A 13,291-nucleotide genomic window follows, 5' to 3' on the forward strand; every position below is an offset into this window, starting at 1 on the left:
GGATACTTGTTCATTAAAGTCGTGGCCATTATCCCTCTCACTACACATTGAAGGTGAATAATAATAAGGAGGGATTTCTGCTTCAAACAGGAGTGGGGGGCTCAATGGCGGCAAACAAAGGAGACCATTATCCGGCCATCTAAGGCGCTTTGTGAAAACACGCGGGCTGCCTTCTGCATGCGCCTTTGTGAAAATAAAGTCTCATATTTCAAAGTGACGCTGGTCTAAGTGTTCCCTTTTTTCTGGAGCACTCAGCACTGTAAATACAATTATTAGATTCAATTCATTAGCTTTTCCCGACCGAGTCCGGAGGCTATCGAGCCCCTTTGCCCTCGCCGCCAAAGCGATTGTTTTGTTTAAAAAATCTGACCAAGTATGACTAGCACCATAGGCCATTATCAAGTGGAATTTTGATACATAATTCATTTGATTTCATTATAATTTGCTGAGTGCAAATTATTCCTCTTTGAAAATAGCCAGGGGTAAAGTTTTCATTCGTGCTAAAACAATAATAAATAGCATGTGAGCTAATATTTATTAATGTGTGCAGTCCAGACGTGGATTTTGCAGGTTGGAAGTTGCTACAGTTGACCGGCTTTTAATCTGCTCTGTGCAGATGAAAGTCTTGGTAATTGCTATATATTCGTCTTTGTTTCAAGGACCTCTGATGATCCCTGAGCCAGTCCTTTATCAGAAGACAAAGTAATTAGTAGAGAAAATTAAGGGGAGGGGGGGCTCAGCTTTAAGCTGATTGGCAGCCTGGCAGCTGGAGTGGGACACTTGCTATATCTCATAATTTAAGAACTCATCAAAATGCCAGCGAAGTGAACCCAGGGCACCCAGGAGCCTACTGGGTCGAGAACCAGTGTTCTAGCCAAGAGGTTTTAAGTTAGAACCTTGTGATATTGTTTTTGGGCAATGTACACAACGATGCATGTCTTTAGTGTTGAAAAGTCAACTGTAAAACATTATGTAGGTTGTTTTGGATAGAAGTGTTTTGTAAGTTTTCTTGTAAATCCTCAACAGAACATTGTAACTACGTTGATTTTATTAAACAGTTTTTGAAGTATGCATACAACTGGTGAAATGTATGCGTTTTGATTCTGATTTACAATTTTGTAAAATGTTCCACAAGTGGACAATACAGTATAATATTGTTATAGAGTACATCCCTTAACATCAGATTTTAAAGATACACACACAATGTCTACAACCGCTTAACCCAAGCGGGGTCTCGGCGAACCGGAGCCTAACCCAGCAACAAAGGGTGCAAGGCTGGAGGGGGAGGGGACACACCCAGAACAGAACGCCAGTCCACCCCAAGGCACCCCAAGCAGAAGTTGAACCCCAGACCCGCCACAGAGCAGGCCCTGGCCAAACCTGTTGTGCCACCCCCTCGCGTATTTTAAAGATAGCGTCTGCTATATGTATTTTCACAGGTTTTCACAAGACTAATAAAATACTATATATTGTGACTAATGGTTGTGGGGAAAAGTTACAAACAGATCCTTAAGAATTCATAATTCATATTTTACTTTCACCTTTGTTAAATGAGTGGAAATTTACAATAAACAAAGGAAAAAATGATCCTGGAAAGTGAAAAATGACACGTCACTGTTTTCAACCCCCACAGATCCATGTTGAGGCAATGCACATTGTCTGTAACTTATATCCTTCCTGTTGTTTTTGCTTTGTTTTACTGTTCTTCCCTCCAGATTTCCATACTTTGGTGATTATGTCATTTGGAAACAGAGAATCCCAAGGCCTGCAGTGAACATCACATTATTATCAATGCCGGATTGTCAGCAGAAAACAGACACGTGATATGGAAAAATAACATTGCCGGGTCCTCGGGAGTAAAGTATTTTGCAATATCCAAAGCCCTTAAACGCACATGTAGTTTAAAAATTAGAAAAATATGTTATTGCATGGAATGTCAAAGTAAATTTCAGACATTATTTTTCTGAGATATTCCGACCAACAAAAAAGTTGCTTTTGAACTGGAGCAGTGACAGGCCTGGTGACTGGTGCTGGGAAGTGTGTGGACTTATTATACAGGGTAAGCTATGGGGCAATGAAAGAGCTGGGTTATTTTAATGTCGCATATCAGCCGATCATACTGGACAACAATCCAAGAACTTTTTTTTGAACAGAAGCATGCTGTCTAAAATATAAAATGGTACTTGTAATGATAAAAAAATAACAGTAAATAAGACATTCACTTGAAAAGAGAAAAGGAGTTAATTTCATAAGTTGACAGTTTATTTTGTCCTAACTTCAATTTGTCCATTTAAGTGGCTCTCTGTGGTGATTTAAAATATGTCCTACAGTCCACCCCATTCTCTATTTCTTAGCTGAAAAAAGGAGCCTTATGACAACTTAGCAGTGTTTGCTTTGCAGTTTTGCCAGAACACTTTCAAAGACATGACCATAAAACTGATAACCTCTTATTAATCGTGCAAGAATACGAGGAATGTGCAATTTGCGCTGTACAGATACATATAAATGGGCGAATGGCATAGGAAGGTGGAGTAACAGACGTCCAGCAGAGAAAGAGGAAAAACAGGCTCCGCCCCCCCGTCTACGTACATGTGTGAGAAATGTGCCATCAGAACAGACTCCCTTGGGCTCCCCCTGTTCCCCAGGGGGGATGCAGAGCAGCTCCCCACTGAACATAGCGCATAATTGTTCACAATCTACCCTGAAATGGTACTAATTTGCAGCCATTGATGATGGTTACTACAAAGGACCCATGAGTGACAAGGTAAAGCACTAGGGGAGTAACAGCAAACTTACTAAATCACTTCGGCCTCCCCGACCTTTTTTTTTTTTTTGTCTTGTCGCAGACAATCAAAGACATAAGAGGATGTTACATGTGTGCTTGAGTCCTTTTTAAAAATTTTGCTTTTGTCCTGCCTGTAACATCATGCACAAGCAAGACGATTCACATGATCTTTGCCGAGGAAATATTTCTGTGTATGACCCCATAAATATTTGCTGACTTTCTTGCAAACTTGCGCAAAATAAAGTTTGACGTGTCTAATGTAATTTTTTATACATCATGGCAGCCATATTGAAATGTTCCACTAATTAACTACAAATTAGATGTATAAAACTTGACTCCACTCAAATCCTTAGGGTAACTGGCAGCTTTGTCCCTGTGAAGAGGAAGCTGAGAAATTTAGCCAAGGTTTTTATGGCAAGGAAGTATAAAATTTGACAAGTGCCCTATGCAAAATGAAACGGAAAAAAATGTCTATTTCATTCCCTTTACCTCCTTCAAGGGGATGCTGTCTGAGAAAAAAAAAGAAAAAAAAGAAAACACTGCAGTACTCGAAACAGATCAAGAGTGCATGTACACAAAAATGAGAGAAGTTTGTCCAAAATATAACAAGAGCATCAGCTGCCATATGATACAGCCTTTTGAGTGGATGTGTAATGCTATGTTGTATTGTGAAACTGGAGATCCAAGCTCTATGATTTTACTTCAGTAAAATAGGTTGATCATTTTACGACGTTTCTCTTGAGTGACGTGTTATTACTATTTATTTAAATGGTTTTATTCATTACGTACAGATGGCTTCAATATAATGACCCACAGACGAAATAAAAAGAGAAGTTGTTTCAGTTGGGTGACTGTTATGAATCGATGTATTGACCACCTGTATCTTTCTCCCTTTGCATCATTAGTTTTATATGTTTAAATAGTATTTGAATCAATGCCACAGTGTGTATGTGTAATTTTCCCAATTGTGGGATAATAAAGTTATACAAATTATATGACACTGCAAGTGATGAGAGCCTTACTCGGGACCCGATTTATGGGTCTCCAATACTTTTTGCCGAGGAGGCTCCTCTGCACTGAGTGGTGAAGGTCTACTCTGCGACTGCTGTTGGTGAGCTCCTAGACTTTTCCCTTGTTTATGAAAGGCGCTTGGCTTTAACTTTTATAATTAGCAGACACATCTTACAGATCGTCAGCTGCAGCCAGTCCCTGGGGGGCGCCGCGTCTGGTGGCGGCAGGCCTCTCCATCTGACGCAGTCTCGCTCTGCGGGGCTGTGCCGTCCCAGCATTCCCCGGGAGTGGCCGTCGGGTTTGCCATTGCATCTTGGAACGCAGCTACAGCGGGACCTCGGCGTTGCTAGACAGATATCCGCGAGAGTGCTTACACACCAGATTTTTATTTATTTATTTCCAGCCGAGTCACTGCCCCTTATGTGGTAGCATTTCGGTAATTATGGAGTGGTATACTTTAAGCAAGGCATAGCGCACGCACATATTAAATGCAAGATTCCAATAAATTGCATTTGTCTGTCTGTCTAATTTCATTCACAAACCTCACCATTCTTTTTTAACACTCTATTTTTTGCAGTCAAAAGCATACCTCATCTTCTTGTAGAGTTGATGATGTGTATGACATCTGGTATTCACACAAACCTCCAGGAATAAAAAAATAAATAAAGAATATCTTGGGAAATATGATGTTCAATATCAGGACTTGAGCTAATCTGAGCCACCGGTACTCAAATCATCTCCTTCCCACCACCGCATGAGTGCATCTCCTCAAACCCGTGGACCCGAAGTGCAACTGTAAACAAATCATGGCATTAATGGGTATAGAAATGAACCATCCATCAAGTGCAGCCTGTCGCCCAGGCAATGACAACGACATGATTTGTCTGCAGTTCCGTGGCTGGATCCCACACGCTCGGGCAGGAGGGATGAGCGACTACTTTCACTCCATAGACTTGGGCACCATTAAATACGATATGGCACATACACAACAACAGCGTGCCTCATTATTGTAATATTATCTGCTGCCTAACTGACGCTTTTACTCAGTGTTTTCCCACTTTATTCAGATGGTTATTTTACTGAAAGCAGTTCAGCTTAAGCACATTTTCCGAAGTAATTCAGGTTAAGCAGCACTCCTCCTGAGGCTTGAAGTGGCATATTGCAGGTTACAAGCTTATAAGTGAACTGCTGTGTGGCCTGCTGCCTTAGCTAAAACATTCATTCAAAATTTAAATGCTTTCCCATATGCATAAGTTAATATGTTCATCTGGTTGTGTAGTGGTCTGAGCTGTTGCCTTTAGTTCAGAAGGTTGTGGATTCACATCTCCCTTATTGCTATAGGATCAGTCAAAGTACCAAGGCAGGGCAGGGATGGATCTAAATGTTGAGATTTTTTTTCTTTCTTTCGAATGGAAGCAGAGCAGGATCGAAGTCATGGGACAGAAGCGAGGTCGGTACCAGCCAGGATCATGGTCGGTGATGTACCGGGTCGGCAACGGCAATGAGATCTCCAGAATAAGATGAGACTCGTGGTCGTGAGACAGGCAGAGTCAAAGCTGTGACACCCATTGTAGACCCCCCTGTGTTATTCAGGTGTGCTGAGCTCACTTCTGGGAGGTGCTTGAGATGGGCGTGACAGGATGCTGGACCAAGCTACTTATCTTAAGGCTGGTCCAGTAATAATTACCCAGCTGAATAAATGGGTAAATCAGTGTAGATTGCTTAACACTGTCAGTTGCTTTGGAGGAAAGCATCAGATAAATGAATAAATATAAAGTTATCATAGTCAGGAACATACCCTGGAACCACAGGGTGTTAGACGCGGTAAACCCTGGAAAAGACGCCATGCCATAATAGGGAAAATGCATACTTAGACAAACATCTTATACATCACTGCCAAATTAGAATCAGCGATTCATCGGAGACATATCTTTGAAACTTCCCCTCCCCCGGCACCACCCCATAGAAACATGGAGGGAAAATGAAAACTGCACAAAGAGCGAGTTTGACTCCAATCCACATATGAAGAAATAGCCTGACAGCTGTGAGGCAGCAGCCTAACCCACTGTGTTGTCTTTATAACCCATAAAGATATTTTTATGGTAAATTAAGCATGGATTTTTGTTGCAAGATATATATTTTAAGTACGTGATACTGAGGCTTGCTCAGGTGCCATGCCCTTTTCTCGCTCAAAATGAAGAGATAATGTGCCACGGCTAATTTAATTAAGATACAGGCAGTGACGAGTTGATAAGCGGCACTGTGTTGATAAGCTGTGGTACGAACTTGGGGGCCGTCTTCTCAGATTCCCGGTTTTCCACTTGCAAAGCCTTGAGTGACACATGAATGCAGCAACTGGTTCTTCAGAATGGCAGACGCCCATTTGATAAAGAGTTCAGCAACGTCTCTACTACATGCACATGTGAAAACCAAGGATCTTGCACCTTTTTTCCACAACAGGATGGCTTTGTGAGGACAAAGTGTGGAAGGCTGTGCTGTGATTTGTTTATTTTGGCAAGGAATACTTCCTAGGTTTTCCAGGGACTTCCCGTTCAGTCTCCAACAATCCCCGGAGCTCCACCACCCCCTTCCCCCAAAGAAAGCAAATACATGTTGTGTATTTATAATCATGCATTTGTGAATAAATGGCAGCAGGCTACTCAGATTTCTCCTGATGTGTTTTGTGAGAAAAAGGAAATATGAATCTAGCTTGAGTTTGAGATGTAATTTACACTGTAGGAAAGTACTGGAAAACAAACTCATGCATGCACTTTTCCGTTCAGATCAGATCAGATCATGCAGAATTAAAAGCATATTTAACCATGTTTAAAATTTTGGACCTTAGCAGGTTTTCTCTGTGTGTGCGTGTGTGTGTGTGTGTGTGTGTGTGTGTGTGTGTGTGTGTGTGTGTGTGTGCGCGTCCGCGTACGTGACTGTATATGTGTCTGTGTGCACATGCCTGTTTTTAATCACTTGCCCAACCAATGATTTAGATCTGCAGGGAAGGTTTTGCTCTCGCACCTCACAAATGGACATTTAAGGCCAAGCGGTATTCATGATGCTGTGTAAATCGAAAAACTCTGGCTGATTGGGTGTCAAAAATAAATAGTTAAACCTTGAAGGCAAAATTTTTTATGCACATTAATGGGTACTTCCACTTTACCTGGAGGCTAGGATACGCTGTGAAATTCATGTTTGATAAATTCCCCAGCTTTCAGCGTAATTTAGCCATGTACAGGGCTGTTGATCCTTGGAGTGCATATACAAACCTCTGGGACCCAAGCACTGCATCTGCATATCCGAGTTCAAATATATACTCAAGATGATTAGTTTAAACATTAAGTTGTCGATCTTATTCTTGATAGATTTGTTAGGGTGCCACGTATATCATATCGAAGTTACGTGACTAATAGCTCCCCTTGCATACGCCTTTTATGAAATTCGTTGTTTGAAGAGGTGAAAATTTAACATTCCCTGGCAATTCGGGAGTCACTGCACGAAAGAAAAAAAAAAAACAAGGTCTTCTTCAGTCCATTTATCCTCCGTGAGACGGATAAGGGTGTATGACAGTTTTTACATATCAATTAGTCCTCGTGACTGCACAGTCACTGGTCAGGGAGAGCACTGTCCGGATAATCACAGCAGCCAAAGGCCTTCCCATAATCCTGTGAGATAAAACAAGGTGCATGTGATCCTGGGAATTCAGCCACAGACTGAGCCCTAACAAACCTGACTCATTTGAAAAAGAGGATTTTGGCGTTAAGGCAGACATGAAATAATGTTTGCCTTCATCTTCTCATACTATTTGTTTTTTCTGACCCTGGAATTAACCTCCAGACAAACAGCACCAGGGGTTGGCATTTGGGTGAGGACAGGGGGTGTGCAGAAGGGTGGATGGGATTTCTGTGATCGCACACATCGCCTCTTCAGCACTGGCCACGCAACTGAAGAGGAAAGGAGAGGCCAACTTGTTTTCTTCTGTTATGCCTCACTAATTACCATCATCATTTGCCAACAACAGAGGACGTACTTACACCATACCATATGCGCGTGACGATGCTTACAAGTTAATATACCAAACTAAATTCGTGCCCATTATTATTATGTGCTGCTAAGAACATGCTCGATAGCCAAAGAACTAATTGCTACAGTAAGCAGAGACAACACAAATGATTTATAATGTGCCTCAATTGCTGCTGGTTATTTATTTTTGCTGGTATTACACTAAGTGCGATGCTTTTCTGAAATTGTTAGTCAGCACCGAGGAATGCAATTAGGGTTTAATGGACTTTAAAAAGCAACAAGAAAAAAAAAATCTTAAAAAAATGAAAACGGAGTTGTCCATTCTGCAAATGAGGGTGTACAAAGATTTAACTACCTACAAACTAGAAGATCTGTCTGGGTATGAATCTTCATATTTTTTTCCCATGTATTGTTCATTTCGATCGGGGGGGGTGCGGTGGCGCAGTGGGTTGGACCAGGTCCTACTCTCCAGTGGGTCTGGGGTTCGAGTCCCGCTTGGGGTGCCTTGCGGCGGACTGGCGTCCCATCCTGGGTGTGTCCCCTCCCCCTCCGGCCTTACGCCCTATGTTGCCGGGTAGGCTCCGGCTCCCCATGACCCCGTATGGGACAAGTGGTTCCAAAATGTGTGTGTGTGTGTGTGTGTGTGTGTGTGTGTTCATTTCAACATTTGGGCTATATGATAAATGCATATGACTTCACTCAATTATTCATTAAATTTAAAATCATAAAGAGCAAAATTCATGGGAAAGGAAAATTATCTGCAGTCCTGCCATAATTTTTCCTGAAGTAATCTTTTCCTGTACTTTTGTAATGCCAAATATCATCATCTCTAGGAACAAAATGATAGGTGAGTTATTATTATAATAACAATTACAACTATTAATATTACTAGCAAGATCTCTTATGTTGTATATGCAATTTTTGCATTATTTACTATTTTTGCCAGTATGTATTTTGTTCTTAAGTTTCATATTTGTTATGTGTCATGTTAAACTGCAGTGTGAGATTCCAAGCAGGAATAATAATAATAATAATAATAATAATAATAATAATAATAATAATAATAGAAAAACAACTAGATTAGGTTAGGTTTTCGTAAACAAAAATTGCTGATCGCTCATTTTTATTGTTTTCTCCTATCACCGTACATCATAACTGATTGCAGAAAGGGTTTCACATGAAAGCAATTTCTTGATTTAAGCTTTAAGCCTGAGAGATTGTATTCTGATATCTGGTGGACTAATGTGAAGAGCCTCATACTGTGTGTGTGTGTGTGTCTGGGTGTATGTGAGTCATTGTTAGACATTGTTGGACTTAGAATAATAGGACATGGATGAGTGTATGAGGACAAGACTGGCCATGGTGTAGTACTGTAGTATGAGTCTGAGAGTAACTGAGAGATCCTCCAACTCCCTTTCCCTAGACTTTGGACAGCTTTTCTTCCAGTAATTATAGGTGCCAAGCAACATAATTTCCATATCTGCAGAACCTAAAAAATGATCAGTGTGGATACAATGCATATGAATATCAATTTCACAACCTTGGCAGAACTGAGGGCCCAAGACCAGTTTTGGGACACCACCAGGAGCACAAGTTCCCCCAGGTCTCCTGCCAAGCCTACAAGAGACCCTTCTCCTCCACTTGACCTATCAGGATGAAGCCACTGGGGTGGAGCAATTAGAATGAAGTCATTACAGTAGTTATTATGGCAAGCAGAGAACCACTACTGAAGACCCGAAAATGCCAGTGGACCACCTTACTCAAAGGTATTGAAGCTTTCAGCCTGCCTTGTGATGAAAAGGTATTGTAATTATTAGATCTTATGTCATTATTATAGCATTAACATTACTGTGAATATTCATACTAATAAATGAAACCAGCTGGTGCGGAACACCACAGTTCCTCTTACTGCACAGTATAAATCTTGCATGCACCGAACAGAAATGCATAAAATTTAATACATACTACATAAAAATGGAGAACAGAGCATATGCAAATACAGTATATGTGAAAATACATGCTTTGTAGAATAATAAGAAAGACATAAAAATAAACGCTATATTTTGCATTATGTTATTTAAGTTTGTATCTGGCATTTCAGAGTGGCATAAAAATAATTACAAGATCTGATAAAGTCTGAAGAGATTTGTCTACAACAAATAGGAGACCTGAAACCAGGCAAGCTAACATCGCCATTGTCCTAATTAACTCAACAGCGTCAACGATTTGAATTATGCATATTTAGAACAATTTAATTACGAGAAGCAGATAGGCTCACAATGACTGTAGACAGGTCCCGCAGTGACAGCGGCCATAACTCCAGCCTCCTGGGTCTCCGTGGGAATGCAGGCAAACATTACCTCTTGAATCATCTTGTTGCCTCGACAACAAAGGAAGGCCCTCACCATAGTATGTTTACTTTATGCTTTAGCTTAATTGCTGTCAGAAATGGGGGGTTAAAAAAAGTTTAGTTTAACTTATATGACCAGTTTAAAACTCCATACATACCTGGGTAATTATGGGGCTCCGGACTTGGTTATTAAGTTAATGAATGCAGCTTGTGTGTTTTTGGGTTTAATATTACAGGCGATCCAGATCATTAAGAATTATGGACAGGGCTACACATTTTGTACCTCTAATTAAATATTTTGTCATATTACAACTTTATGAAACTTGTGAAAAACATATGGTGAGTTACAAGATTGAGTCAAGATTTTTTGTTAATATACTGAAGGGTATTCTTCTAATGGAATGCAGAACTAATTAACCCAAAGTATCATATAAAACAAATTGTTTAAAAGGGGTCCATGGGTTTCAATACCTGTCCTTGGTTCAGGTCAGATGGGTTTTGGCAAGCCCTCCCTGCACAGTAATAGAATACCATTACCTGTTTTAAAAGACGTATTAGCATGTATCATCAAACACCGAGAGGTTACGCTGGTTTATGTTTTTATATATAATGGTGGTTTAATGGCATGTGCTTTAAGATCCAACATATGTTATTATATATAAATACAATATCATTTGTGGTCATTGATGGATGACAAATGATACCCTGCAGTGTGTTCTGCAATAGTTTCCCAAAAAAAAGTAAAAAAAAAAACAAAAAAAAAGCAATAAAAATGAGCTCAGTTGAAAATTGTTGTTAAGATTAAATATGCAGTATTGCAACAATCATGTGATTTAATCAGACCACCATGAGGTTTACTGAATTTCAGTTCATAACTTGTTCAACATGTACACTGGCTTCAGAAGTTCATACTTTCAGAAAACAAAAAATAGACTGTAGACTGAAATTATTTGTTAGATTTTTACACCTTAAAAAAAAAAAACTTTCACCCACACACCAGGTAGTTTAAAGCAAAGGGAAATTGCCTCTATAAACTGTGATGCTTTCATTGGGAGAGACTCTGCAAGACAAATAGAAATCAAAGGGTTCTTTATATTAAATTAAATTGCAGACGGCGATGGCTGGAATGAGCTCAGAACACTCCGGCCTATGAATCGTATAATGAACTTGCAACTGGCCTTAATTAAACAGTCTGCATCCAATGGCATTTCCCTGTAATGATGTCAAGCCGTGCGGCAATTAGCTGCACCTCCATGAAGGCAAACAGTGTTTGCAAATCACACATATATATACAGAGAGCCTTGGTTATTGAAAACCCTCCTGAAAATAAGATTAATTAGTATGTAGTGTTTCGGAGCCGGTTTGGCTGGTAGCACTTTAACATAGCACCCAGAGGACATTTGCCTTAGATTAAAGATGAACTATCCCGTCTTCTGGCTTTCATAATGAAAGCTTCAGAAATACCCGCATACCATCTAATTAGCAGCAGGCTTGAACGGAGGGTTAGTTTTGCCCCCTGCATTGTAACTTCAATTAAAAATAACTTGTCACACTGTTTTAATAACAACATAGAGACCAAGTCATTTGAAAGGGGTCCTTTGTGTGTATTTTCTCTCTCTGTCTCTCTGTAAGTATATATGTTAATACTATATGTATATATATTTATAAATATATATATAGTATTAACATAGCATATATATAGAGTAGCAGGGGGGTGTGGTGGCGCAGTGGGTTGGACTGGGTCCTGCTCTCTAGTGGGTCTGGGGTTCGAGTCCCACTTGGGTGCCTTGCGGCAGACTGGCGTCCCGTCCTGGGTGTGTCCCCTCCCCCTCTGGCCTTACGCCCTGTGTTGCCGGGTAGGCTCTGGTTCCCCGCAACCCCGTATGGGACGAGCGGTTCCAAAAATGTGTGTGTATATATAGAGTACTGGACCATACAACCAGGAGAGAAGAACATTTGATCTGGCTTTAAATGAACTAATAAGTGGCTTAAAGCAACCAATCATATTAGTCAGTATGTAACAATTTCATGTCAGAAGGGAGCCAGAATAGCCCTCAGAATCTTGAGACCTGCTCTCAGATGCATTGTCATTAAAGTAAGAATGTGACTGATTACTGGAAACCTGAAAAAAAATCATCTACTGCAGGTAAACTTTCAAGACTTTCACTTCTTCTGCAGCATCACTGCAGAGTTGTTCCCAAAAACCGACTTTCCTGGCCGAATTGTGTGTTGGATATTTGTCAGTGAGGTGACAAGGTACCTAATGGCCACTCTAGTAGAGCTTCATAGTTCCTATATAGAGATAGAAGAACCTGCTAGAAGAACAGCCAGTGCAGAATGTTTATCAGGTTTCTGGAAAAACGGCTAGACAGAATTTTGGAGTTTGCCAAATGCCATTTACAGGACTCTGATGCATAAGAAAAATAGATAATCTGCTCTGATGAGACTAAAATTGGTCTCATTGCCAAACACCATGTCTGGCAAAAACCAGGTACTACTCATCCCTACCAATTAAGCATGGTGGTGGCAGGGTAATGCTATTGCTCATGTTTCTCAGCAGGAGACTGGTCTGAATTAAGGAAAAGATGAACAGAGCCAAACACAGAGAGGTCCTTGAAGAAAACCTTCTCCAGAGCACATACATCCTGGGACTACGGCGAAGTATCAGCCTTTCAGCAAGGCAGTATTCTGAAGCACAATTTAAGACAACCCTGGAATGGCTTTGGAGCAAGTCTCTGATTGTCTGGCTCAGCAAAAACCCGAACTAGAGCCCCATAGACAACCTGTGGAGAGACCTGAAGACTGCAGTTTACCAACACCTCTTGAAAACTTGACATAGCTTGAGAGGATCTGAAAAAGTATGGGAGAAACTGTCCAAATCCAGATGTTTGAAGTTGGTACAAGCATACCCAAGAAGCCTTGCAGTTGTAATTACTGTTTAAGGTAGTCCTACAAAGTACTGAATAAAGGCTCTGAATTCTTATGTAAATGTGAAATAGTTTTTTAATTTCTAATTTGCTAAAATTTTTAAAAACGTGTTGTCACTTTACAGTTTGGGTATTGCATATCAGCTTATGGCAAGAAATAAACAGTTCAACGCTGAATACTTTTCTGAAGGCACT

This window comes from Scleropages formosus, chromosome 24 (genome assembly GCF_900964775.1).
Source record: "Scleropages formosus chromosome 24, fSclFor1.1, whole genome shotgun sequence".
NCBI classification, from domain to species: domain Eukaryota; kingdom Metazoa; phylum Chordata; class Actinopteri; order Osteoglossiformes; family Osteoglossidae; genus Scleropages; species Scleropages formosus.